The sequence below is a fragment of the Amblyomma maculatum genome, chromosome 6, assembly GCF_055883805.1.
Source record: "Amblyomma maculatum isolate TAMU_Amacu chromosome 6, ASM5588380v1, whole genome shotgun sequence".
NCBI lineage: Eukaryota > Metazoa > Arthropoda > Arachnida > Ixodida > Ixodidae > Amblyomma > Amblyomma maculatum.
The window spans coordinates 84,761,536-84,783,817 of record NC_139349.1 but is presented as its reverse complement, the minus strand read 5'-3'; the positions used below and the strand labels follow the sequence as shown (position 1 = coordinate 84,783,817).

Below are 22,282 nucleotides of genomic sequence, written 5' to 3'. Positions count from 1 at the left end.
GAATGTTATTCATTTCGCCCTAGCGGGACTTGGCGATGAAAAACTTTCCAGACAGAATAACATAAACCGACGCCTTCAGCTAAAGCTCTTTATCATGTAACAAAAACGTTTCAATTCAAACATGTATTAGAACAATTTACCGCGAAGGCAACAGCTTGACACGTAAAAAGCGTAATGGCGTACAAAAGCGTTTTCCAACAAATCAACCTGACCATTTTATAATTAAATTTCCTAAATAGAGGTCAAAACATACTTGGGAGTGAGGCGCCAAACTCAGTTCTTTCTCTTAGGAAAACCTCATTTCGGTGGCTCGTTTTTTTCCGCGGCGGTGGAAGCTGCTCGCAGTGAAGCCTTTGGTAAACGGCTGGCCAAGGAAACAAACCTCATGAAGGAGCCCTTGCGTTTCTATCTCTTATTTGATTATTTCTTTGGTCCCCGTGAATGAGGACAATGAGTTGCTTTCCTCCTCGGTAGTCGTTAAGCCCGCATTCCGAATGTCCGAACAGTGAGGCGACTGGGAAGCGAAACCCACACTTCTTTACCACACAGCTTCGCTGTCCTCGAGGTTTTAAAAAGGCAGTGTGGCACGCGGTTCAAAGAAAGCGGCGGCTTTTGTGTCTCGTCCTCCGTACATATATTTGACGGCGATGCTTTCGGCTAATTGGCTTGCCTTCGGCGGCATTCAAGACTGGCGTATCGACTGAGAAATCATGCCAATGTGGCCACGTCTCTGCAGGTTGCCTGATTAGGCGTACTTCTATACTGGGACACTGGAATCCGAGCCCCATTGAGCCTGAGCTGTGCGGCCATTACGCTTTGTTTTCGGCGACCGTGAGCGTGTTCGCCAGAAATGGATACCAGTCCTGTCCTCCTGTCCTTTGTTCTGTCTGGTCGGGTTGCTTTTGTTCCGCGTCATTTTCTTCAGTGCTGTTTTACCAGCTCTACTAAACAGTTCCCGCCGTTGTTTAGTATATGACGACCAATACGAACAGACAATGGAACGCGGAAAAATAAAAGTACAAATTACTGAGGGATGTTAAGTGGGAAAATTTTTCATATTTGAATATAATCAACAAGACTGATTGTGAATTAGATAGACAATAGTGGCTATACTTTGGAGACAATGGTCTAAGAAATAGTTTAGACTTGCAGTTCCAGCAAATGAACTTGTGTGCAGATCCGCTGACTGTTCACATGAGGATTAATATGGGACTTATTTGGAGTGCGTAATTGTGCGGTAGTGTCACACAGACTGTTGCGAGATCATGGCATATCCTCTCGCAACTACTGCTGGTTGGTGTGTTTACGGCGTTCAAGACCACACATGGCAGTCATGCATGCATGCGTCCATTTATATTTATATCCCTGCATAAGACTGCGTAGGCAAACACCCCCCAAAATTGCTCCTTGCGTTTTTATTTCAGGCTCTCCGAGCTTAGGTCTACTGTCGGGTGATCGAGTATCCGGCGAACACTTTTTGAATTTCGCTTGAATGCCAGGCTATTAATATATCAGAGCTCATGTGATCTTCCTTTTTCATTTGATGTTATTGTTGCGGTGCCGCTGACCAGAGTCATTTTTCTACCTGTAAATTTCCGCCTTGAGCCATGGTGGCAACAGCAGTGAATACGGCATCAACAGATAAACATGCCGAGGCAGCAATCAGTTACACGTAACAGAATATACCGGAACGTGTACACGTCCACGGTGACTGTCAGTTGGAGGAAGCCATGACGAGAAGAAGAACGAAGCTTAATGCAACACTGGGGCTACACAGTGTTTGCCGACACGTGTTTGTCCAGTATAGGACGCTCTTAACCCACTTAGAATTAAAAGGTCTCTAAAAAGGCCCATTTTCAGTTTCGCTTAACGCAGACACGCGAAGAATGTATGTACATATTCACTAAAAGCTCAGACCCTTTCAGTTAGCACAGAGGCTTCAGCGATGTCCCAAAGTGGCCCAGAACGAAACGTCCTCCTGAGGTTTGCTGCTAATAGCTCAAGAAACAAAAACTAGTTGTCGCTAGAGCTAACGGCGAAAGACGCGTCACGTGCTTCCATATCTGAGTCGAGGTTCTTGCGAATGAAAAAAAAAATGGTAAGAAATTTAAGCTAGTGGTTAGTGTCAGTGTCCTCTAGTGGTGAAACTAGGTCACGTGCCCACGGCGAAAAACAGGCTTCCTCGTATAGAAATACATGCTCCTTTTGTGTGTCCACGTCCGCGTTATCAACCATCCTGAATGCCATTTGTATTTCTTGAAGCGTGGTAGGAAAGGCAATGTCCCTTAACATTGTTTTGCGACAAGAGCGCTTTCTTCTCCTTTCAAAAAATAGAAGGAAAAGCCGCCCTACAGCAAAATTTATCGTAGTAAAGCACCCGATTCATGCATTTGACCTTTGCATATATGCCCTTCTCCGTGTTTCCGTTTGACTACAATTGGAAGTATTTGATGTGTACATGCTCCAATTAAAAGCTGGTTTCAGGATTGCAACTGACTGCCTGCCAAATGTCAGTTGAATGGCTGCTCAATGTGACTTGCATTTTCTCAGCCTTAGTCAGGCGTGTGAAATCAGTATGGAAATAATACCCAAAGCCCTCCCCAGCCTATTGATGGAAATAGTTTGCTGGTGAGCTGCTTTACGTCATTGCAGGTTTTCTTCAAGCGCGTTTTCGTTTTCTGTATATCTATTCTGCTTCATGCATAGCTTCGTTATAGTTCCTGTTCCTATTTCATTATAGTGTTTATTTTCAGCAGAACAGACGCGGTGCCAGGGCATAGTCTCTTTTAATTATGTGTAGACGCAAAGCTGCTCCAGAGTTGTATCGAAGATTACAGTTTCTATGGGTTACCTAAAGCACCGAATCCTCGCAGAGACTCGCTCGCCAAACTCTTATGTTTTGAGGTTACACTGTACTGCACAAATTAGTGAAACAGGGATAACTACTGCTATTGGTTATCTCCGTATACGTAGAGGCCTTTAAGGTGTCACATACACGAAATTCAATATATAGAGAATTTTACCGCATGTCACCGAAAGCAAGCAGAGGAAAGTGTAGTAGCATCGCATGTAAAAGTATAGGGTTGAAAGACTATGAGCTATAGTATGACCTCTCTGATAAATGATGTAAGGTTCGCCTATTTAACACTTGTCTTCGACACCGCCCACCTTTCTGCTTAGTACAGGCCTGCGGGGGGTGCTATACATATAGTGGTAAGTCTATAACTCCTTCCTCTCGGCAGCCTCTCAAAGAGTGGGCGCGTGCGAGGGAACGGTAGTTTGCGGGCTTTCCAGCGTGTCTGCAGCGGCGACGCCCATAAGGAGACAAAAGAGGTACTGCAGTAACAAATATCCTTGCTTCCACACCCTCTCCTCTGATTAATGAGCAGAAAGCGTTCAATATTTTTTAAACTCGCAAGAATAAATGTACGCGAAAACGGTGGATAGATAGGGGTATAGGAACCTTCAGTCGACAGTTGTCTGGGCGGGTTCTCTCGTATTTGTATAAAGGTCAGGCAGAGCACCTGAGTCTCGCGTATACCACGTAACCTGATCCAAGCGAAGTGGGAACTTAGTGCGACAGAGTGAAGTACGAGCAATTAGAGAGAGGTATAAAAGCATATTAAATAATGCGAGCTCTTAAATCGGTTTCTAATTCTGCTCCTAAATGTTCTGTTTTCACCCTCAATAATGCAATCGAACTTGGAGCTAACGCTTCAGATCTCCCATAATTAAACGAATATTACACACGACGATAGTAAAGTACGAATTTAAAGAAATAAATAACTCTACACGCCTGCCTATATATTACGGGCGTGTGAATATACGAACTAGCGGGTGTCCTTTGTGTTTCGTGTTCTTTGTGTCCCTGTTTTTACCGCTACAAAATGATTCCAACAAGAAATTACCAACTAGCCCAACTTAAAGTTTTAACGAATATACGAAAATATCGGATTGCGAATCGAATACCCTACTGGTAATTATAAACCAATCAAATTGTTGAAACTTAAAATTATGTTTAAAAATCGCGTATGCCCTCAATTTATCGAATATTTCGGATATCGTGCGAATCCAGTGTTGCACATGTGCTGGTCTTCTGTATCCTATATTTGGTTTGTTGGCTGAATTGAGACACACATTTGCCACCAATTAAACGTCTTTTAGGCCTCCGGTAAAATGATGCTTGTAAAAAAAAGTTGCGTTTGCTCACACACTCAACCGATGCTCTTAAGACTTCGATTAAGTGGACGCGTGTGAGCCTGCAGAGTGACAGGTATGATGTATTTCATCGTTTCTTTCCATCCTTAATATCCGCAGCGTAACAGAGCATTTTCGTATAGCAAAAATACAAAATGATCGCAGCTATAAGGTAAAATCATTACATTATATTCCATCTTTTTAACCCTATAAGTGCTCGCAAAATTGTATTCTTAACTCCTACGGATCGCCCTTTCGGGCGGAGGGCTGGGCTTTAAGTTAAAATTAGTATGTTTTATTCCGTGCTTATCTAAGTATCCATATTTTATACTTGTTTGCACTTTTTCCTACTCCATGCATCGTTTAGATTATACGGTTTAGCCTCCTAAAGGGACTAGACTATGGGAGATGCCGTAGTGAAGGACTGGAAATTTTTACCACCTACCCAGGCAGCATTGGCCGACTGCCGACCTATGGCCGGTCAGCGGCAGCTGGTCGGCAGCCGACCTGCCGGCATTCGGTGCTCGGTCGAATGACGGCCCATGGTTGGCCATGTACCAGGTAGGACGGAAGTCGGCCATCAACCAAGGCCCAAGCTCGGGCACCCGACTGAACGCCGACCGATTCGGCCACGGTAGCTCGGCCAATGGGCGGCCCATGGTCGGCCATGTACTAGGTAGGGCAGAAGTCGGCCAGCATCCATGGCCCGAGCTTGTAACCCCGACTTAACGCCGACCTGTTTGGCAACGGTTGCTCGGGCATTTGGCTGCTCACGGTCGGCCGCGTGCCACGTTGGCCAGAAAGCCGGCTAGCACTCACGACCCAATATGCCTGTAGTAGACGCCGATTACCTCCCTGGATCTACTTAACCTCTTGTACAAATCCAGTTGTCAGTGAGAACGCGCACACAAAACAAAACCGCGAGGTCATAGCACGAGCATGTGACATTAAATTAGTGATTAGAAGACAGCTTTTTCATTGCCGAGAAAGAAAACGTTGCCGCAAGTTGATCGAATAAATGACCGTTTTCTGCGCGCAGGAACTACGCGCAGCATCGTATGTTTACCTGGGGAAAGGACCAAATACGATGTGTGTACTTTCTAGACGCAATCCCTGAAAAATGAAAAGCCGGAAGACTGTCGAGTTTGCCATTTTAGTTTCACACGGTCGTAAAGAAAAAATGGCAGTTTTTCGCGCAGACTGCGAGCATGACAAGCGCCCCTATTGAAATGACTCCGTATGCAGCAGTACAGAAAATGTACGGATTCCGTACGTTTTCCGCATCACACTTACAGAAAACGAGCGGATTTCATACGTTCGTTCCGGAAGTCCTTGCGGAACTTACGGATTTCATGCTGCGGATGCGGATGGTCGTGTGCGGAGAACATTTAGACGTCATGCGATTGATACGGATGTCCTAATTTGGAGTGTACGGAGCCTGTACGGCGATTGCGGACGGATGTGTGCGGAGCATTCGGATTCCTCACTGATATGATGCGGTAACTACGGAGTGCGTACGGTTAATGCGGATACTCCGTTCCGCGTAAGCGGAAACCTCGCTGTACAGGCCGGCAAATTCGGAAGAAACGGACTTCACCACAGCTACTCGCTTGAGCCACGTACGTCCCGAACGCAGTTGTTGCAAATAATTAATGAGGGTGTTTCGCTCACTTTTTATATATCTATTGAGAGAATCATACGTATGTATATGCCATGTAAAGACTATGGCTCGCGGTGACAATTAAGACGCACCAAAAAATGGCTCGCGCGGCGGTATCCCTAGTAGCACACTTTGTTGCCTCAATGTGGCCGCAATGTTTGCTTTCAACATTGCCTTAACGTGGCTAGTGTCCTCTTTTTGCCATGTTGATGCAACATACATAAGACAACATTGAAGCAACATTGCACCAATGTTACAACAACCTTTAGTCAATGTTTAAGCCACTTCTGAAGACAATATTAATGCAACATGGCTGCAACATTTTCTTAATATTGGTACAACATTTTATTCGCACACATGCAACATTCCCATGACAACGTTAGTACAATATTGCTGCAAAGCTACTGTAATGTTTCAGAAACTTTCAGGCAGCATTCCAAGCTACTGAAATATTCTGCCGCATTGATGGCCACTAGCTATCGATGCTTGCTGTTCAATAAATTTATCTTGTGAAAGGCTAAACCATGTGCAATGGTATCGTCGTACCACAATGGTTATGGTAGCTTAAGGTCGCAAGACTGAGCAACTGAACATTACTCGTTGCCGCACGGCAGTGCGGTGCGGAGGAGTATGAATACCTAAAAGGCTGCACGGGACAACACAGCTTTTCCCCACTTTTCAAGCCGCTTGCTCTGAATGAGACCTTAAATGTAATATTCATCAGCTCTGCACCAGTGCTCATTTAGATGCTATAAGCTGCTGTGACCTGAAAATGGCACTGAAAGTGGTTATTCTGGCAATTAGAATGATTTATATATATGCATGTGCATTACAAATAACCATCATTTGTTTTTTAGCGGTATTTTATACGTCAAGAATTTATTCAATTAACCTAACAGCAAGCTTGATTCCAGTATACTCATTAGCTTGACATACAGCAGCTAGTCTCACAAATGTAAGACATTTACTTCAAGACAATCGTTTTATGCAGAAACTTGCAACAATCATACATAGCACACAGTCGATTTGGCTACTCAAGAACAGGAAGCACAAATAATGTCAACAGTTACTAAGCACACCAGCATAGCTTTAAAATGTGCATGTCCCTCAACTTGAGTTTTACAAACATGACACTTTAGTAAATTATTAATTGCAGAAACTTGCAACAAAATATAAAACAGCAGTACTGCCTATTCAGAAAAAGGAAGCAGATATATAACATACTGAACATTTACACAGGCACATTGGCATAGATTGAAAAATGTGCCACATGGGCCTATATTTCACAGACAAGATTTATTTTATTTAATTACTTTATAAAGTAACTTGCAACAAAGCTACAAAACAACACACAGGCTACTCAGGAACAAGAACCAGAGATAATGTTTTGAACAGTTACTGGGCACAATAGCATAGCATGAAAATGCACCCACCACCCCTCACCCCCAACTTGCGCTTACAAATATAAAACACTTCAGTAAACTATTTACGCAAACACTATTTACGCAAGCACAGTGTAGCACTATTTTGTGCAGAAACTTGACACAAATATACAAAGTAGGAGTACCACCTAGTTCGGTATTTAGAAACAAGCAGACGTATTATGAACAGTAGAGTCATTACGACTAGTTTAATCCTTCCTTCTTTGGACATGCGCCATTGCACTGGAAAACTACAAACAAGTATTGTCAGCATTTGACGGAACAATTTAGCAGGTCTAAAAATGCTTGTGCCCTGGTAGCCTCCAGCTGGTCACGATGAGGGTCTCTTCCAAATCATGATGTTGTCACAAGTAAAGCTGCCTCCCTGAAAAAAAAAAAGATCGAATTGCTAAGCTAAGCATCTTGGTGGGCACATCTCTAATTACAAAATTTTTACGCTGCTCTATGAATACAGACATGGACAGCTGTCACGACCATTATCAGGACTGACTTCTGCCGAACAGTTTTCTAGTTCGTCGTTAACAGCCTCTGCTATTCTTCGTCGTTGCCGGATCGACACTTCGCTTAGCGAACACTTTACTCTCTTCATGATCTGCTGTCACGACCATTATCAGGACTGACATCTGCCGAACAGTTTTCTAGTCGTCGTTAACAGCCTCTGCTATTCTTCGGCGTCATTGCCGGATCGACACTTCGCTTAGCGAACACTTCACTCTCTTCATGATACAATGAATGTAGCACTTTACCAAACTATCACGAAGGGCATGGGTAACACATGCATATATGCGCTACTGGCTTTGTGCCAGGCAACACGTGTCACAGCTCAACAACGTAGGTTAGGAACCACTCACCACTGATGTTATCCTCTGTGCAGGCCTCCGTCATTTCAGCTGAATTCTTATGAAGCCGCAATGCAACACAGCAGCAAGAACACGGCGACCACAAGAAAACTATGCTAGAATAAGGGAAACACACGTGAGCCATGAAGGAAGGAAAATGCTCCATGCACATGAAGAATTTGCCGCGATCGCCGCTTACACGCGGTTTGGCAGGAATGGCTCTCGGTGCGGCCGCGATTTCGACTTGACTTGGATTCGCGACGATCTTCATGACCATTAGACTGCGGGGCATTAATGAAAACAAAACTAAATTTCTTCAGCAGTTATAATTTTAGTCCGCATGTTTAATTAAAAGATAATGCAATTTCAGCAGTCTAAATATATTGCATATAAATATATATATATATATATATATATATATATATATATATATATTTCTATCTAAGTGTAACAAAGTTCAGTACACTTGTACTGTTCATCGCATGCACATGACATGCAAGGTTGCACTCAAACTAAAAAATAAACAAACATTGCCATGCGGGGAAGTGACAAGGTCATTGGAGTGACCTAATACCGGCTTTTCTGTTTGGGCTGCAGAAATAGTCTGAAAGAACGACAGTTAGCCAATAAAGTAAATGTTATAGCAATGTCATCGTATGTGGTTCAACATTTATACATCATTTGACAATATTGCTGCAATGTGGAAAGACCACTTTAGAGCAACATTGCCAGTATGTTACTTGTTAACATTGCAGCAACGTTATCGAATGTTGAAAGTTTTCGCATTATGTTGGATAAATGTAGTCCAATGTTATCGCAACATTGTACAACATTGACAATGTTGCTGCAATGTTACAGAAACATATTGTGCTACTAGGGTAACATGAACGATCGCCACGCCTTGGCCGCTATCACTTTGCATGTTATCAGCGTTCATTGAACGCACAGATATGTACCGAAAACTACCGCGAACTTCGGAAGAAAAAAATAGCATGTTCATATACTCATTCTTCTCCGCAATCCGCTCGCGGGTGATTGTGTCATTGCCGATCTTCGCTTAGAAGCGTTTTTTTTGGTGACACTGCGCAATTGTGATGAGTGCTTGTACCTGAAAAGCTGAGTGACCGAAGCGATTTGAAAGCAGTGCTACATGTGTTTTATTAGGAGATTCACAAGAATATCGGCATGCATATGAGCCTTCTGAAAGGGTTCGTCTTCTGCAATTTAATTTCATTTATTTTCCCCCGAGGGCATTACATAAGGGGGAGCAAACTCAATATGCAATGCGAATAAGAAGGGGAAAACATTGGAACAACAAGAAAACAGAAACTAGAGAAATAGTGCATGGCCGGGTTAAACGGAACAATATGAAAAATAAAAATAACAACATACCATAAGTAAATGATGCCGAAACTGTTATACAAATCTATGTTATATGCATGAAGTATTAAACACGCGAAAAAAGGCAAGACAATGTAAGCGCTGTCCCTTGTCCCCCCCCCCCCCCCCCGCGCCCACAATTCCGCCGACGTCACCATCGATGCCTTCACAAAAGTTGGTCGTTCAGTTTTACCCTGAATGATTTACAATCAGTACATGATACGATGGTGTTTGGCAGGGCGTTCCACATATTGCGTCTGGAAAAATGAAGAATTTAGTGCTAATAAGGTACAACCGTTAATACGTGCAATGCTATGATTTGGTAGCAACTTTACTGGAGGTAAGGACCTCACTGAAGCCTCAGAGATAAAGAAGAGGTGGCAGGAATAACAGAAGAACTGTATACAAGAAGGACCCGAATGTGCAAACCCAACATAAGACGGTTGTGATTACTGATCTCGAGCCGGGCATCCTGAAGAGTGAAGTTGAATGGGCCTTAGCCAGCCTTGCTAAGAACAAAACTAGCGGAACTGATGGCATTCCAGCTGAGTTGCTCCAAAACCTCAACCATGATGACGCTGTTAACATTCTGCATACATTATGTCAGAAGATTTGGGCAACCCTGCAGTGGCCACAGGATTGGAGGAGGTCAGTTTACGTCCCCATTCCAAAGAAAGGCAGTGCCAAAGATTGTTCCAACTACCGCACGACCGCGCTTATTTCGCATGCTAGCAAAGTGATGTTGAAAATCCTCCAAGGTAGGCTGCAGCAGTACGTGGATCGGGAGCTTCCGGACGTGCAAGCTGGGTTTTGCAAGGGCAGAGGAACTAGAGACCAAATTGCCAACCTTCGCTGGATCATGGAAAAAGCAAGAGAGTTCCAGAAACCCATCTACTTCTGCTTTATTGATTATGCGAAAGCGTTTGACTGCGTAGATCACAGCAGATTGTGGAAAGCTCTCCAAGAGATGGGAGTTCCAATTCACCTCATCTGTCTCCTCAGGAACCTGTATGAAGGACAAGAGGCCACAGTCAGAACTGGGCATGGTCTTACTGATTGGTTTCCAATTGAGAAAGGAGTGAGGCAAGGCTGCATACTGTCGCCCTGCCTATTTAACCTATATGCAGTGTGCATCATGAGGAAGGCCGGTCTGGACGAGTCTTCAGCTGGAGTGAAGACTGCTGAAAACGTATCAACAACCTTAGATATGCGGATGATACCACTTTAATGGCAGAAAGTGAAGTGGAACTCAAAAGACTTCTGATGCACGTACAAGAAGAGAGTGAGAAGTTTGGGCTTAAACTGAACATTAAAAAGACAAAGATCATGGCAACTTGCCCTATCAAGTCCTGGAGCATCAATGGACAAGAAGTTGAAGCTTTGACAGATTTTCTCTTCTTGGGCTCCAAGATTACTTCGGAAGGAGACTGCAGCCATGAAATTAGGAGACACCTGCTTCTGGGGAAGAGAGCAATGGTTAGCCTTGACCGCCTAGTAAAGAGCAGAGACATTAGTCTGCCAACCAAGATCCGTATAACTCGTGCTATGGTCTTTCCAGTTGTGATGTATGGATGCGAGAGTTGGACTGTGAAAAAGGCTGACCGCCGAAGAATTGACGCGTTTGAATTGTGGTGCTGGCGAAGACTCTTGAGAGTTCCTTGGACTGCCAGAAGATCAAATCAGTCAATATTGTCGACCATAAACCCTGACTGCTCATTGGAGGGTAAAATTCTAAAGTCAAAGCTCAGCTACTTTGGTCATCTGATGAGAAGAGAGGAGTCGCTGGATAAAGATTTGATGTTGGGAAATGTTGAGGGTCGCCGGAGAAGGGGTAGGCAGCGAACGCGATGGTTAGATGGCATCCTCGAGGCACTGCAGATGAAGTTACGTGATGTTAGGAAGATAGTGAGAGACCGGAAAGCGTGGCGTGACATGGTCCATAGGGTCACGAAGAGTCGGACACGACTGAACTGAACTTACTGGATTAAGTGAGTGATGAGCATTTTGCATTTTGGAGGTGCTAAAATTCTTCAAAAACAAAGTCAATCTTGTTTTAAACAATACTCTGATGCCCCCCAGGTTCTTTAGCTTTTGCAAGTCAATTCACAGTTTCATCTCTCGCTCATAAGTTTCTGAAAAGCTCGTTTGAAGGCAGGTTGTCTCACACTGATACAGTCAGAATGGCTCTGCATGTTATCACAAAACACAAGTCCGGCTACATAAAACAGGAATGTAACTTTCTTAAGTGAAGGGGGTTCTGAACACATACAGAGCAATGAATAAACAGCAACTTTAATGATAGATGAAATGCAACTTTAAGCATATTTTGATCGCAAAGCTGGCTTGGCTGCTATTTAGTTGTGAAGCCCTGCGAAAGCCGTCCACATATTCCTGCTCCAGGGGTTCTTCAAACAGACGTATACATCCTACCTGTGGCACAACTTGATGCTAAGGTGCTGCATGACTTCCTTTGAAAGCTTATTATTGACCTGGAGGCATCTGCTTTTTGAGTTATAGCATTGATATCAGACAATAACTTCATAAATAGGAAAGCAATGTGAATCTTTGCTAATCCCACAAGGCAATAGCATTGTGTACCAGCATCCTGCCAATCCCTCACGCCCCCTATTTCTTCTAGTAGACCTAATTTAGTTGCTTAAGTGTAGTTTTGTTTAGCTAAGTGTATAAGCTTCATTTTGCAGGCACTTCAAAATATCTATGGCATATTTATTGCTGGGTACAACTAAAGAGAAAGCAGCAGCTGGTATTTAGCCACAGTTAGAAGCACCCTGTACCCTGTAGAGTATAATGACAATAATGTGATTTACAACATGCTCAAGAAAACAGTAACCAGCTTGAACGGTAGAGTAGTTGAATGCACCTAAATACAAAACAGCAAGACACTGAAAATATTCTGTTAGCCGCTAGCAGCAAAGTTTTGCCATCACTGCACTCCCACGTTTATTAACAGTAGCTGCGTCTTAAAAATTGTGGGCCATACTGAGTGACATTTCACCATAATCTAGTCAGAGTGCACTGTACAAAGCACATGCTCACTATGGTTGCTCAGTTCTTATGGGGCTTGATATAAACCCAAAGACGAATTCAATCTTAGCCACGGTGGTTGCATTTCAATGGAGGTGAAAAGCATGGTGCCTGTCTACTGTACAATTCCACTGCACATTTAAATAAAAAACACAGGCGATTGAAATTGCCATAACCATCGAGAGGGTTTCTAGTTGGGCTAGTTGGTGACTGACATGTTCAAACATCGTTGCGCTTAAGAACAACTGACGTAAAGAACGACATGAAACACAAAAGTGCAAACTATCAACTGAAATTTTATTGCGATGAACATACATATATAGCATTACACATAACAACATCACAAAAATCGACAAGTCAGCAAAGTAGCTATTGTCTCAAGGGTGAATGTGATATCTCCTTCACAAAAAAAAAGGAAAAAAAAAACATTTCTCTCCTTTTCTTTATTTTCCAAGAATTCCCTTTCTTCTTTCGATAGGGGGACCGAAGGGTCGCTTACACATGTCCCATTCCCGGATTCGATACAGTGGGCCTCCCACAGTTCCCTTGTTAGCTTGTCTTTAGATTTCAGAAGAACCGCCGTCTCATTGAAAAATGGTGCACAATCTTTGCATCTAGCGCAGTGTGGCACCAGATTTCCAGATACACTAATTTGGTTACCGCTGTACCTATGCTCTCTGAGCCTTTCGTAAAGGCATCTTCCTGTTTGCCCCACAAATGCACGACCGCATGAGAGCGTGCATATTTTTTTTTTTTTTGAGATGGAGATATCACGGTCACCCTTGAGACGATAGCTACTTTGCTGACTTGTCGATTTTTGTGATGTTAGTATGTGTAATGCTATATATGTGTGTTCATCGCAATAAAATTTCAGTTGATAGTTTGCGCTCTTGTGTTTCGTGTCATTCTTTATGTCAGTTTTTCTTAAGAGCAACGATGTTTGAACATTGCCATAACCCATCATGGCAGCATCTCTCATAGACTAAGTCACTTTGGGATGTTAAACCCTATAAGCCAAACTGAAAGTACAAGCAAAGTATTATATCTTAATCCCGCTCAATAAGGTTTGGAAAATCGCATACATATATGCTGTGTCATCAGCTGGAAATTCAATGAGAAGGCATGATGCTGCAAATCATTCAATTTCAATATTGACAGAGCCGTCACAAGAGACAAAAAGTACTCAGTAATGTGTCCTGGCAGCCTGTGTCTACTATCAATGCAAACCAGTTTCTTACAAAGAAAAATATAGTACTAGTACCATAAAAATGATGGCCTCTGCTGACAGGCTAGGTGTGCAGTTGGCATGACCAAGAAGACATGCTCCATCAATATGTGTGTAGCTGTAGCAGTCAGTGGATTAGCCAGCATGGCATTAATGTGGTCTTTCACTTATCTCTCAAAGGAATGAAGTGTTGAGCTACAGCTGTTGCAGCATTACTAGCTTCTCCACCACCTTATTTGGCACCCATTTTGCACCAGTTATCATTTTAACGAGCCTGCCACTCCCATTCTCAAAAACAAAAACACTATGTCCCCACAGATATCCAAAGTTTCTAATAGCTGTTACAAGGTGAAGCAATTGATGCAGATTGAATATCATCATTTGCCAGTTATAGAGTCTTCATCCAACAAACTCCTGTAGGAAGTGACCTGCACCACAGAAAAGAACAAATAAAGCATGTATTAGCACTGGCAAAACATTCTGTACAATAAGCAAAACAATTGCAAAGGCAGGAAAGTTGGGTTTGTTCAGCCTGTTGTGATAGGATCTGCTGAATTTGACTGGGTGCCCATTTTATTTTCCTGGGAAATATTATTCATTTTAGCTATATGCTAAAATATGACTATAAAGCATACATCAGCATCTTCATGCACAATCTCACATGGATTCTGGTTAGTTCAATTGTCCGACAGATATCAAATTTGATACGCTGCATGGCTTAACAAATTTTTTATCCCTATTAAAATGAAGTGATACCTTGTTAACTGAAATCACGCCTTGTAAAATGCACTGCATTATTTAATGCGCAATATCCACAATGGTAGACATATACCAGTTAACAGCTCCGGGTCATTTCAACCCCCTGGGGTTCTTCAAAGCGCACTGGTGTCATGCAGTACACGGGTGCCTTGCTTTTCATCTCCAATGAAAAGCAGCAGTCATGTCCTGTGTTTGAACTTGCATCCTTGGGCACAGCAATCAAGTGCCCTAACCACTGATCCTTTGCAGAGGGGCAAATCCACCAAGAGTGCAAGCTCAACTGTTATATAGTATTTGAACAGCTACTATTATTTTGTGACATCGTATGTTCTGACATATTATGTTGTGACATCCAGCAACTGCTTTGTCTGAGGAATGTGTAAATGGCAATACTTACAGCTCTCACTTAGTTTAATTGAAGCCAGTGATTGCAATCCTTGTACATTTCGAAATATGTCATATGTATCTTTCTTATTAATCTCTGTTATGTCATGCATAATTGTTAGAAAAGAATGAACTATTAAAATATTGAAACAACATAGCTGAATAAAATTTTTCAACTTACCAGTATGCTGTAGCTGTTCTTCACTCAACTCTCCTAAAAGTAGTATGAATACTGCATCAACAAACAGCATGAAATGCTTTAAATTCGGTTAGGGAAGGATGCCTGAATAGCACAGCACAGTGTAAAATAAGAGCCACATCTCGCCACCGGTTGGCAGTGGCATGTACATCTCAGGTCAATAATGTGTCGGAGTATATACTATAATGATAACAGAGTTGTATAAAACAGTGTTGTTTACATATATGTATATGAACTTCAACTTGTATTATTTGCTCCCTTGCCTTGTTTAAGACAGATGTGAAAATATTGCAAGAGAAAATTTCACACCAAAAGTTGAGAAATTGTTGTAAATTTGACAATTTTTGACCATGCCCCCCCCCCCCCCCCCCCAATCATGTCCTGCATTTCACTAGTAGGAAAATGGTCACCCAGAAGTGCACTCATTTTTTTTTTATTCAAAGACTTGCCATGTGGCATAGAATGAGGCTGTTTTTTAAAGGAAGTCATGCAGTCTATTTTCTTCAAGAAACCGGAGCAAGCTCCGGCTCTTAATATTGTCCATTAGCCACGCGTGTAAATGTTCCTCCCTTGTAGCCGACAGTCCAACTTCTTGTAGTTGTCTTATTCTTGACGGCTGCATTCCTGGGCATGTCCATAAAAGCTGGCGAAGATCCACCTCGGCAGTTGGCCTTGTACACTTATTAGGGCATGTGCTGTGCACTGCATCCTCTTCAGAGCCTCGTCGGCACGTCACCGACGGGGTAAGGGCCCTAATCCTTGTGAGGGACACCTCTCTCGTTATGTTATGAGGGAGGGATTAAGTATAGTAACAGGACGTATAGTAACTGCATACTTTGTTTTCCTGAGTTAATGCAATGAGACAAAATTGAAGTAGGAGCATTTAATGTGATGGTCATTATAATTGCAGAGGAAACCTATGGTAAAAAATGTGTGCTAATATAATCGGGCATACAGGGCTTGATATGGCTTCAAACTTTCATTTTTGTGCAGCTGTATGAATCAAGTCGTATATCAAGTGGCAGTCTGCAAGTCGGACTTGAACATAGCAGCATTGCATGCAAATAAAGCTATATATTAAAGGCATGAAACGCGACAACACTTCGTCTCCGGGCCTCGTTACAGTTTGCGCCATTCTGAAGACCATGCTGGGGACCAACCCTTCGATTTTAGCTGTGATGGTATTGGACTGTATATTTAATGCAGGGATACTGAACTTAACATATGCTGGGGCACTTAGATTTACTGCAAAATTACGCTGGTAACGACGTTAGATCGACGTACTGTGCCACAAAAATTAAACAGTAGTATGTGGTTATTTATCATTAGATCTCAAAAAAGAAGGAAAAGATGTTTGTTATCCCCGCGGCAGCACCTGGCTGAGGCGGCGAAAATAAAAGGATAGTAAGGAAGCGGTAGAGGAAATCAAAGAAGAGCGACAGAGAGAAAGGACAGGGTAGGCAAAAATAAGAAAATAGAGATATATACACTATATATGGTATAATGTACAGTAGAATCGCGACCGCGCCTTTCGCAGTAATGTGGTGGTCACAAAAAAAAAAAAGAAAAAAATCTCCAATAGCCCAAAACTTGCATCACGTGATATAACAATACCGCGGTAGTATGTATGCTGCTATGCTGCTCCACCAAAGCGCATAGAAAATGGGGTAATGTGAACGCGCGGTCATGTTAACCTCCTTGATTATGAGAGTGTATATTTGTTTCCTTTAGCCATATGACCACGGTGGACATCAGTAATAAAATGGTAATTTTCTTTACTTTAAATAGCAGCAAGTGCTTCCTATCTGTTAAAACTACGTGACAAATATCTGACCTAACCGGTTTTCCTGTCTGAAGACGATAATTTACTAGCAGACGATATCACGTCGCAAAACGAACGAAGCCAGAGCCATCCAAAGCTTTAGGCATTCCTCTAGCCAAGGGAGTCTGGGAGGCTGCGTTAATGGCGGTGTTTGTGCGCGGTCACGGTGTGCGGTGCTCTTGTTGTACGCAAGTATTCATTGTTTCATATCTGCCAGTCGCTGCCTGCAAGCAGTCTGTCGCGTGGCATGGAAGCTCCACAATAGCCTATGCGGTATACGACGACGGGGGAAAGCTTTCGTGAACGTATCGCTTGTGAAAGCATACAAGCCACAGACTACAAAGAATGTTGCGAAAGGCAGGCTTACTGGTGTTGGCATGCCAGGAGATGACCGCAAGAGAAGAAATTTTATCATGGAAATGGTGAAGAATTGGCAGGTAAGTGCTGTAACTATGTTTACACGGGCGTACCTTTTCCCTATTCCTGTTTCTCATTGCAATGGCAGTAGGGCTAGCAGTAGCAGTATCGGCAGTTGCGCGTCACTAGAGAAACAAAACTTTATTGTCGGAAGCTGAGTTACGGGGTACCCTAGTGGAAGAGCCAAGTAGCCGTCAGCTGGTGGCTCGCTGTTTACGGCGCCTAGTTGTATGTATCGGGACGTACGTTACGTAGCACTGGGGGGTAAGTGGCCGTCAGCTGGTGGCTTGTGGCGACTTTTTCAGAGCGGTGCGCACGGCGCCCAGCTGTATGTCCTATCGGGGTTTGTGCTAAGGCAGCAGTAAAGGGGGGGGGGGGGGGGGAGGGAAGGAGGGAGGATGGAGTCTCCAACAATTTACAGCCCACGGCATCATCAGATGTGCCACCAGCTTTGCATTTGATGCGGCCATCTTCAGTGAATAGAGGCTTTGTCTGTGTACATTCATCTTTCATGGCCTTAATATTTAAATTGCCTGCACACCTCAAAGGGCAGTGAGACATTTCCAGTAATGCTGAGGATGACGCTTAAATCAGTTGCTCAAATTCAAGCAAGGTATCAAACTATTGCAAAGATGCATTCAAAAGACTTCTTGCTTCAAATAGAATACAGCCTGGTTCACTCCTGTGAATGCGTTCCGAATTTGCGTCCTGCGAGGGAAAATCAAAAGGTTCACATTCCAAAAAAAAAAAAAAAAGCACCCAGCACGCAGGTGATAAATTCCCATTTTAGTTTTTGATCAATTCCATTTGGTATGCATTAGTTCAAGTCATTGAAAAAAAACAGCAGCAAGATTGGCTGAAAATACATTTTATCTGTGTTGCGTCAACAGACGCTTTGGCAAGAAAAAAGGAAACGCATGTCCCATAGATGTAAATACGTCAGTATTTTTTCCTAGTGACAATGAAGCAAAAAAAAAAAAAAAAGGAATGGTGCACTTGCGGTAAATTTCGCTGACCTTCCTGTGTTCCACTGTAACCTGGCGCTGACAATCCATGCATCCGATGGTAACGCAATATTATAAATAATTCAGAAGGATGTAAGCTCTCAATAAGTGTGGTCACGCGCGTTAATCTGACTGAAAACTAAGCCGACAGGCGAGAGCACAGTGAGCTGCTGCCAGGGACGTTACTCGTGATGGTGAGTTTTTGAGAAAAGAACAGCAGTGAAAACATTGCAAACTCTATTATGTATGAACATGGATAGGCTCCGATCGGAACGAGCCTTCACTGCTCAACTAATGGGCACGATAGTTACTTTTTTCAATTGTTTTGTGTGAGTGCCTGCCACCGCCAGCACCGCGTCGCATCGTTGCTGCCGTTGCTTGTAGCCAGCGAATGCCGAATTGGTGAACCTTCACAGGAGTTTCGAATGCGTGCTCGAGTGAAATGTGCCGAGCACACCCGCCGCGTCAGGCTCGTGAATGCCAAGAGCTTCCATCCATATTTTTTTCGCTCATTCTGAGAGGGAAATATATAAAAAGACATTTTTCCACTGCCTTCGCTGCTCGAGTAGCATGGTGCTGCCTAGTTTTCGTTCTCATGGCAGCGCAGAATTCAACGAGATATCACCTACAAGAAACCAGCTGTTTAGGCAAGAGTTTGCATGTGCATAGAACGTAGCTATACTTGCCAAAGCCATTTATGTAGAGAGACGCAGAGTTCCCCGAGGCAGAACAATAGCCAGAGCCTGTAGCAATAATTACTTTTTTGTAATACTTTGGAGTACTTTGACGAAAGCAAACATGCTGGTTTTGTAGATACTGTAGAAAATACAAAAATATGACAGAACATATATCTACTTATGAGCCCTTTTAGCTGTGAATTTATTGTTTGTCCAATCATCAAACCCCTACCCAGTGATAACACATCCGCTGCCAAAAACGGCCATTGTGTGCCAGCACCCTCAGTGGCCCTAACTCATTTTTCGCGAGCAACTTAAAGCATTAAATGCTGGATAATACACAAAACAACCAGCAGTTATTGTGTCACTATCTACGTAACCAAAAGGCAGAACAATGTGCTTAACAAGCATTTCGAAGCTCTTTTAAGGCGTTCTCTTTGCTGTAAACAATGTTTTTCATTGTAGCTTACATGCAAGGAGTTGTCAAATGTTGGTCACTTGTAAAAAGTGTTTGGCATTGATGCAGTGCAGTGCATGAAGTAAGCTGGCAAACATCAGCTTCTTGTTAATTACCTATAACGAGGTTGCAAACTCTACTTGACTTGTTTCTGTTTGCATGTGTTCGCAGAGAATATTGAAATGGAATTGGATACCCACCTTGCACATGGCGGAAGGGCAGGGAGAAGCAAGAGGTAAAGGCACTGAGGATTGAAACCCCTGTGTTTATCTGAATATTGCCTTCTGCTTTTGCTGTTATGTAAGAAGTGGTACCTGCAGCAGTCCCAAAGATGAGCTGCTTGGCAGCTGGCTAAGCCATGATGTTGTACAGCTGGGATACCTCTTTTGAAGGGCTTTTGGGGCCCCAGTGTTGAGTTTTACCTGTCTCTAAAGATTAGAAAAACATTGTTACAGGATGGAAAGCTAGTGAAGAAAGAGCATGACCGATGATGGGATGGGATGGTTTTTAATAATGGGAGCAGGCCTGGAGCAAGTGCTCATGCCTGTGCCACTGCTCGCTTCATCTTCATTGTCCTTAGCAATATTCAGTGTCGAAAAGAAATTGAAGATGTTGGTTACTTTCCTAAACTTGACTTGCTGCTCATTAATTAGATGTCTGCACATACTCTAACAGTGAGACGCCTTGTGACAAGGCCAATGTTGGGAGCATGCCCAATCCTTCCCTTAAAGCATGCCAATTTTCATGCTTCGGGTTGCTTCTTATTGGTCGTCAAGAATGTGCTTCTAGGTTCTTGTTGCACTACTGGCACCCCGCTGACTAATTGGCATGGTCAGGCGCGTCTCATGCACTTACCCGGGAGCTTTTATGCAATTATGATTATGCTGCCTTTAGCACTTTTAACCGCATCTTATTAAAAGGCCATATTAGGAAATAAAACAACAAATGCAGTGCTGTAAACAGCGCATTTCTAAAATGGTAATTTACTGTCTCCTTACATTTTAAGGGCCAGGTGAGAACTGTGGTCTCGATTTAGTACTTGGGATCTATATACAAGCAGAAACCATAAGTTAGTGTAACGTTGAGGAGAACAATAGAGAAATTCTCTGAACATTGCACCCACATTCCTTTCCCCGCTCTCCCCTTCCGGTTGGTCTGTTTTGTCTGTTGTATTCTGTTGTATAACACCCCCGAAAAATATTTCTGGCTAGGCCACTGGTACCAAGAATACTGTCACCAACTTGCCCAAGCTTCCTTATCTGCTAATTTGATTCAAATGTCGCAAAAAGCAGTTGTGCCTTTATGAGCCACCACACTCCATGCGTATCAATATGAATGGACACTGCCACAGTTCTCATGAATGTAGTTTTGCAATAGAGCTACATATTAAATGATCTACCAACAAGGAAAATGGTTGGTATATTTATTGCATCAGTTAAGGGGTCGTCACCAAACATACAGCACCTTAGAGAATTCGGCACCAGGTGTTTGCATAAGTGATAACTCATGGACATATGCAATTGATATCTCTAGCAAGTATGAGCAATACCCACACAGCTAGTTTTCTATATTTTGTTTTCATCTACAATATTACTGATTCATTGCTATTGTGTATAGGTGCTCCCCAGTGCATGCTCAAGTTTGCAACATCTTGTCTGCCTGTGCAAATATAAAGAAGCAGCGACGTGCAGACTGGAACTTTTTGTAATGAATGCGTTGCATGGGACAGTGTATTTATGCTAATGCACAGTACCGAAGATGTGCATTATCACAATGGTGTGCAAGTGGCCGAGCAAGGGAACAATAGGCACCTGCTCGCACTGGTGAGTCAGCAGAATGCCACTGCTGCAACAGTGCCTTGCAGCATGCCCCTGGCAATCAATAAGCAGCTACTCAGTGACAGAAAAATAGCATGCTTGTTGGTAACGAAGGACACGCATGGTCCTAGAGCCAGTCTCGTCACCTGGTGTGTTACCATGAGTGTGTGCATGATATGCTGCTGTGGAGTGGTCCAGTAAATTTTGTCCTTGATGGCAGACTTCTGTCCGTAACACTTAACAAGCCAGAAGGTAGACATGGACAGTACCTTTGTACATAGTGTAGGCACATGAAGTAAACATTCCACTGCATGATATTTTGTGCAGTCTGCTACACATAAGCATAGGGCTTTTCCTTCACTTCCTTTTATTACCTGTTTATATAGCTTGTGGTCATGGAAGTAAAAATATCATTACCAAGAGTATTTTCTTTTGCATTGCACGGCCAAATAAATCAACAGAAATAGGAAATGAGAGCTTCACTTCTTAATTTCAGTGTTGTAAATAGCGGCTAGTGACTATTTGCTAAAGATGCATTGCTTAGTGTGTTATTTGAGTGGCTGATTTTTGGGGTGCTCATTTCTTGATCTGAAGCTTTTCTAACTGCATTCAACTTTCTGGTTGGCTTTTAACTATTTGTATAATAATCTTCTAGTAACTGTGTTCTATTTGCTTCTTTTCGCACCCCAGGTTTTTATGTAACCCCCCTCACATAATACTCCAGTTGGAGCCTGTGAGGTATGTGAGTAAAAAGTTTATATCGAAGCATTTTTCGGGCATAATGCGAATATGTCGAAATTTCGACCGCAAAGATCGAAGACAGAGGTCATTACCGAAAAGTGATAGGGGCTCCAAGCGAGTGCTTTGTTCTTATATTAAGTGCTGAACGCAGTCACGTTTAAAGAGCGAATACGAAATTCCCGCAGACGCAGCCGTTTTTCACCTTGGGAGCAGTCAC

General features: G+C 42.9%; 1 long non-coding RNA gene across 1 annotated transcript; it reads right to left on the bottom strand.

The window, feature by feature from the left end:
• Positions 1-6,178: 6,178 nt before the first annotated feature.
• On the bottom strand, positions 6,179-8,492 carry LOC146186173 (uncharacterized). Its single transcript, XR_014708092.1, has 2 exons — positions 8,151-8,492; positions 6,179-7,663 (listed from the first exon to the last, which is right to left on the bottom strand). It is a non-coding gene; the product is annotated as an uncharacterized LOC146186173 (long non-coding RNA).
• Between the last annotated feature and the right edge of the window lie 13,790 nt (positions 8,493-22,282).